The sequence below is a fragment of the Dromiciops gliroides genome, chromosome 1, assembly GCF_019393635.1.
Source record: "Dromiciops gliroides isolate mDroGli1 chromosome 1, mDroGli1.pri, whole genome shotgun sequence".
NCBI lineage: Eukaryota > Metazoa > Chordata > Mammalia > Microbiotheria > Microbiotheriidae > Dromiciops > Dromiciops gliroides.
Window position 1 is genome coordinate 218366333 of NC_057861.1, and position 6259 is coordinate 218372591.

The 6259-nt window shown below is 33.5% G+C and overlaps 1 pseudogene; it reads right to left on the bottom strand.

The window, feature by feature from the left end:
- Nucleotides 1–2010: 2010 nt before the first annotated feature.
- LOC122736667 lies at nt 2011–2478 on the bottom strand (annotated as a pseudogene).
- Nucleotides 2479–6259: the final 3781 nt, after the last annotated feature.

The window sequence follows — 6259 nt, forward strand, 5'->3', positions numbered from 1 at the left end:
CTTATATCATGAATACCTTTTTTATAAAGAGTTGGCAGACATTGGATAAGCTGAGCACCAATAACATCCTCCAAAAAAAAAATAAAACCCCACCACCCTAATATGTTTTAACAGACAATAAATACTTGTTGTTGATGTAGCAGTTATTCCTGGACCAGATGTCTGATGGTCAGGCAACTGATTTGTCTGGGACAAGCTCAGAATAAGTTAAAAAGAGGAAGAAGAATATCAGTGATAAAAAGATATGGCATACAGTTGATATATCTCAATCCTGAACTATTGAAACACATAGTAGACAGTAAAAAATAGGAAATGGTTTTAGAAGTTTAACCAATGTAAACTGATTCACAATTAATGCCACAAGATCACAAAAATTCCAGAAGATATTTTAGGCAGCAAATATGTGACTTACTTGCCAGACATCTTCAAAAGGCAACATTGGGTTATAATATAATCCACCTGTAAGGTTTTATGCTTTATTTTATTTTGCATAAAATGGGCATTTATTACAACTAATGTAAGCAATAAGACAATGGTCACAGCCTAAATATTGGTCACAATCACAAAGCTTATTCCAGTTAAGCACATGCAAATACATGAAAGTGTGAATCTTGAAGACATGTTTAAATGAATGTGAAAATAGTACTGAAACTGAATTATAACAGTTTTAAAAAAATAAGTCCCACTATTGTCATTTTGCCTCATGCAGCTAACATTGTTACATGAAAGGTATAGATCATGAATATTTTATAACTAGGAGGTGGCATGAAAGGAATGTCATAAACCAGTGGTACTTCATTTTAAAAGTATAGGGAAATTTTAGCTTAACACCAAGACTGGAGCAAACTTAGTCATGTGATACTTTGTGAACTCAGCCACATTTATGTTGAGATAGCAATAATACTAAGCAAATCAAGATTTTAACTCGCAATATCCCATTTAAGAAGATGTTTTCCTTAGCTCGTGGAGAAATGAGGTAAATAGTGGCAGTATAATGTATTTGGTGGCATAAAAATAATCCATTTAAGTTGTAAAATTATGCTTAGAAAAATCTTACATAGAAAATCAGAAAATGTCTTCAAACATTTTCTTATTGTGCATAATATGCTCATATTGGAGTATAGTATCTTTGGTCCAAATTCCTGTTTTCAGCAAATGGTCAATGTAAAATAAGATTATTCTGATTAAAGTCGCCTGAATTTCCTTTAATGTAATATCCTCTCAGTCTCATAAATGTACATTTTTTCAAAAGGCTATCAATTTAATATATGTAAATATCTCAATAATTATCTTTGGTATACATATTTGTGTTTAAGTTTCAGTCATAATGTTAAAATTTAAATCATTTTGGTATGTAAAATCAATCAATTTTTCTCATTCCCATAGGTACAGAAATGTAACAGCAGTCTTTGGTTACATAAAACAATACTGAAGCATGATTATATTTACTTTAAGTAAGTGTAACTCCCTTTTAGTTGAATGCAGTTATACCAACAAGTGTGCTTCCTGATTGTTATTTTATGTGTATATTCATAATTATCACATGCAAATAAAATTAATGGAAAACTGACATAGTTCAATCTTTAAGAATTCTAAAAAGGTATCCCATCTACATCAACATCCCATCTGCATTAACATGTAAGTCCCTGGGGCAGCTAGGTGGCACAGTGGATAGAGCATCGGCTCTGGAGTCAGGAGTACCTGAGTTCAAATCCGGCCTCAGACACTTAACACTTACTAGCTGTGTGACCCTGGGCAAGTCACTTAACCCCAATTGCCTCACTAAAAAAAACAAAAAAACATGTAAGTCCCTTTTTTAAAAAAATGATTAATACTTTTTATTCCCTTTTGGAAAAGTGGAGTGTTTTTTATGTAGGCCTGAATGAAGGTACTTAGCAAAACAGTAATGTTGACAAACAATATCTTACACCCTTAGCTAAATGTTGACATGAAGGGAGTAAACATCTACAGTATGTGAGACCACATGACGTCATCAATATGGGAAATGGCTTATGTCAATTCAATTGCTTTAAGAACACTGCATGGGTTTTCAGCTTCCTCATGTAGCATAGCTGCTTGTCAAATGGCTTCACATATATTTTTCTGGGATGTTCCTTAAACTTCTCTTCTTCAAAGAAATTCATCCAGAATAAAATAAGCTTCCTTAAAATTAAAGATGACATCAAGTTCACACACACTGCCAAAATCTTTGTCAAGTAGTTCAATGCAGCAATGAATTATTTCTGGGGTGATTAGTTCATTGTCCTGATCTTCAATAATGCAGCAGAAATACAGGCTAGCATATCTTTTGTAGACAATCTTCACATATTGCCATTCCAGAAAAATTGCCCATTTTGGCTAAAACTGTTTGAACAAGTTATCTTGTGTTTTTTTTTTCATTCCTTTGTCCAATAGCAAGAAATACCATTTCTAAAGTAAGAACTTTCCCTGATGACTAAAAAGCAACATGAACTGCATTGTGGCTGCCAACACATCGTCCTGAGGACATTTAAACATGAAAATGAAAAAATTATGAAAAAAATGGAAATTATTTGTAAAAATCATTATAATACCAGAGTTATAGATGTGATTAGAGAGGAGGTAGAAAGATGGGAATAAATGGGAATAAAGATAGAAAAAGCAACCATATTGCACCAAATATAAATATAAATAAAGAAGAGCCATAGTAGAGGCACCACAATGGTGTAGATATTGAGAAATCAATATTCAAGATACCCGAAGGAGGGGAAAGGCAACTAGGTTGCACAGAGCAGAGAATAAAGCACTAGGCCTGAAGTCAGGAAGACTCATGTTCCTGAGTTCAAATTCGGCCTCAGACACTCACTAGCTGTGTGACTCTGGGCAAGTTCCTTAACTGTTTGCCTAGTTCCACATCTGTAAAATAAGCTAAAGAAGGAAATGGTAAACCACTCCAGTATTTTTGCTAAGAGAATCACAAATGGAGTCATGAAGAGTCAGACTCGACTAATAACAAAAGAAGAAGGGGAAAATACTAAAGATGTAGGAAAAAAGATTAGATCATATTTAATAATGAAAAAAGTGATTGAGAGAATATTAATAACTAGTATCACATATCTGTTCTTATTTTTAAACTAAATTTCCTTTTTTGTATGAATTTAATAATCAATATAAAATATGTCAGTATAAATCAATCTTTTCAACACAAAAAGGAATTTTTTAAAAGTTTGTCTAAGAAACCATGAGTTTCTGTTTTGTAGTTTATTTTTTTAAAATAGTGTAGTAAGAAAACTCTTGTATTTCTTTATGACTCTCTGTGAATTTTTTTTTGTGCTTTGCAAAATATTTTATTGATGTTCCTTTTTATATCTACCACTGCTCCTTAATCTATTGATGCCAAACTTTACCCTCACCAAAAAGAAATCTTTCTTTGTAATATATTATGTATGATCCAGTAAAACATGTCATCATATTGGCCATAAATAAGAATGCTTTTCTTGGTCTGCATCTCAAGTTCATTCCTTCCTTTCTGTCAAGAGGTTGGAAGTATATTTCATCATCAGTCTTTTGAATTCATGATTGTTTGCTGCTTTACCAGACTTTGGGGATTTTTCAAAGTTTTTCACCCATTGGTGTTGTCATGTCATGTTGCCTTGGCCCTGCTTATTTAATTCTGTAGCAGTTCCTACAAGTCTTCCCATTTTTCTGAATGTTACAGTCACAATTTATTATGGTACAATACTTTTCCATTATAGTCATATACCATGATTTATTTAGCCATTCCCCAACTGATGGGCCTCTATTTGGTTTACAATTCTTTGCTAGTACAGAAATTGTGCTGCTATAAATATTCTTGCATATATTTGACCTTTTCTTCTACCCTTGAACTCTTTGGGATATATGTCTAACAGTAGTAGCTCTGGATTAAAGGAGACATATGGTTTAGTAACTTGTTGGGTAGTTCCCAATTATTTTCCAGTACCAATTTACAGATTCACCACCAATGCATTAATATGCTTATTTTCCCACAACCCCTCTAACAGTAATAATTTTACTCTTCTGTTCTCATCTTCTGATAGGTATATGATAGAACTTTAAAGTTATTTCAACTTAAATCTCTGTAATAATTAGTGGTTCAGAATTATTTCAAATGTTTAACATTAATATTTTGTTTTGTTCATCATTTAAGACTAGACTTCATATCCTTTGATCATTCATCTACTGTGGAATAGCCATTTTCATATATTTGTATCCATTCTTTATATACCTTTGATATGAGACTTTTGTCAAAGAAATTTGCCATGAATATTCTTCCTCAATTAACTGTTTCCTTTATAATTCTAGCCTCATTTATCTTGTATGTTTAAAAATCAATTGTATATAACCAAAACTTTAAATGTAATAACTTCTCGCCCTTTTTAGGTTAGAATTATCTATCTGTAGTTATGAAAGATATTCTCTTCCCTTCTCTAATTTATTTATAATTTGATCATATATGTTTACATTATATATCCATTTGGTGTTTGATGTGGCATATGGTGTAAGATGTTTGTTGAAACCTAATTTATACCAACCTGCTTTCTAATTTTGTCAAATAGATTCCTATGCCAAATGGTTGGTAACCTTGGGTTTATCCAACATAATACTAATATTTCATTACTTTGGAGTTTTGTTTGCCAACTCTCCCATCTGTGGTAGCTCTAATCTTCGATCTCTCCTTATCTACTTATTCTTTTTCTGACACTCATGTGTCCCCCATCATTACAAAACCCTTACTTGAGCCAATCATCCCCACTATCATCTTCTTGGATTGACTCCTTGAAAAAGCTTTCCATAATAAGTGTTTCTACTTACTTTCTTGACACTCTCTTCTTAACCCTCTGAAATCAAACTTTTAGCCTCATGATTCATTTGAAACTACCACCTCCAAAATTTCTTGGTTCCCATCCTTCTAGATCTCTCTATTGAAACTGACACTGTTGATTGTCTTCTAGTCCTAAATACACTCTCCTCTCTAGGTCTTCATGACATTGCTCTCTCCTTGTTCTCCTCCTACCTAACTTATTGTTCATCATTATCTCTCACTGAATCCTCATTCTTGTCATGCATGTATTATGGAAAGGGGACTGTATAATCAAAAGAGAAAAGTATAGAAAGAGGCCAGTAAAGATATGAGACATCCTGGCTTATCCCATGTAAAATGACTAATTCATTCAAAGACATAACTTTGAATGAAACATTACATCAACATAGCTCATCTCATATCAGCAACTGCCTTTTGATTGTCTTAAAACTGTCCAGCAAGGATGTCAAAGTCAACAAATCCAAAATAAAATTCACCTTTCTTCCCCCCATACCTTCCATTCTTCCAAATTTCCCAATTATTATCAAGGATACTACCTTCCTAGTTTCACAATCTATGTCATCCTTGACTCCTTACTTTCTCCCAGATTCTTACCCCAAATATTCATTGCTTTACCAAATCTTGTTGTTCCTACCTTTATAATATCTCTTGTATAGGTACCCTTCTATCTATGCACAAAAAGCTTCCACCCAAGTTCAAGTCTTTATCATCCTTTGCCTGGACTGTTATAATTGGTCTTATATAAATAGTCTCTCTGCCTCAAGTTTTGCCCTACTCCAACCCATCCTCGACTCAGTTACCAAATTGGTTTTCCTAAAATGTCTGCCTGCACATGTCATCCTCTTGCTCAAATTACAATAGCTCACTATTACAGGAAAAAATATCAAATTCTATATAGTATAGCTCTTCACCACATGGCCACTTCCTCCCTTTCTATTCTTACATTTTCCTCCATGCACTCTTCACCAGCAATGCTGACCAACTTGCTGACTCTGGTACATGTCACTCCATCTGCCAAATCTGTGCCTTTTCACCAGCTGTACTCCATTCTTTCTTTCCTCACCTCTACCTCTGAGTTTCCCAGGTGGCTTTCAAGAATCACCTTAAACCCTCCCTTCCTTAGGAGGTCTTTTCTTCTTCCCTCATCTGATAATGCCTCTACAACTGGAAGATAGTATGTCAGAAACTAGGCATAGACCAACCTATTACACCTTATACTAAAATAAGGTCAAAATGGGTACATGATTTAGACATAAAAGGTGATACCGTGGGTAAATTAGGTGAGGAACAAATACTTTACCTGTCAGTCCTTAGGAAAGTAGAACAGTTTATGACCAAACAAGAGATAGATAATATAATGAAATGCAAAATGGGTGATTTGATTACATTAAATTAAAAAGGTTTTGTACAAACAGA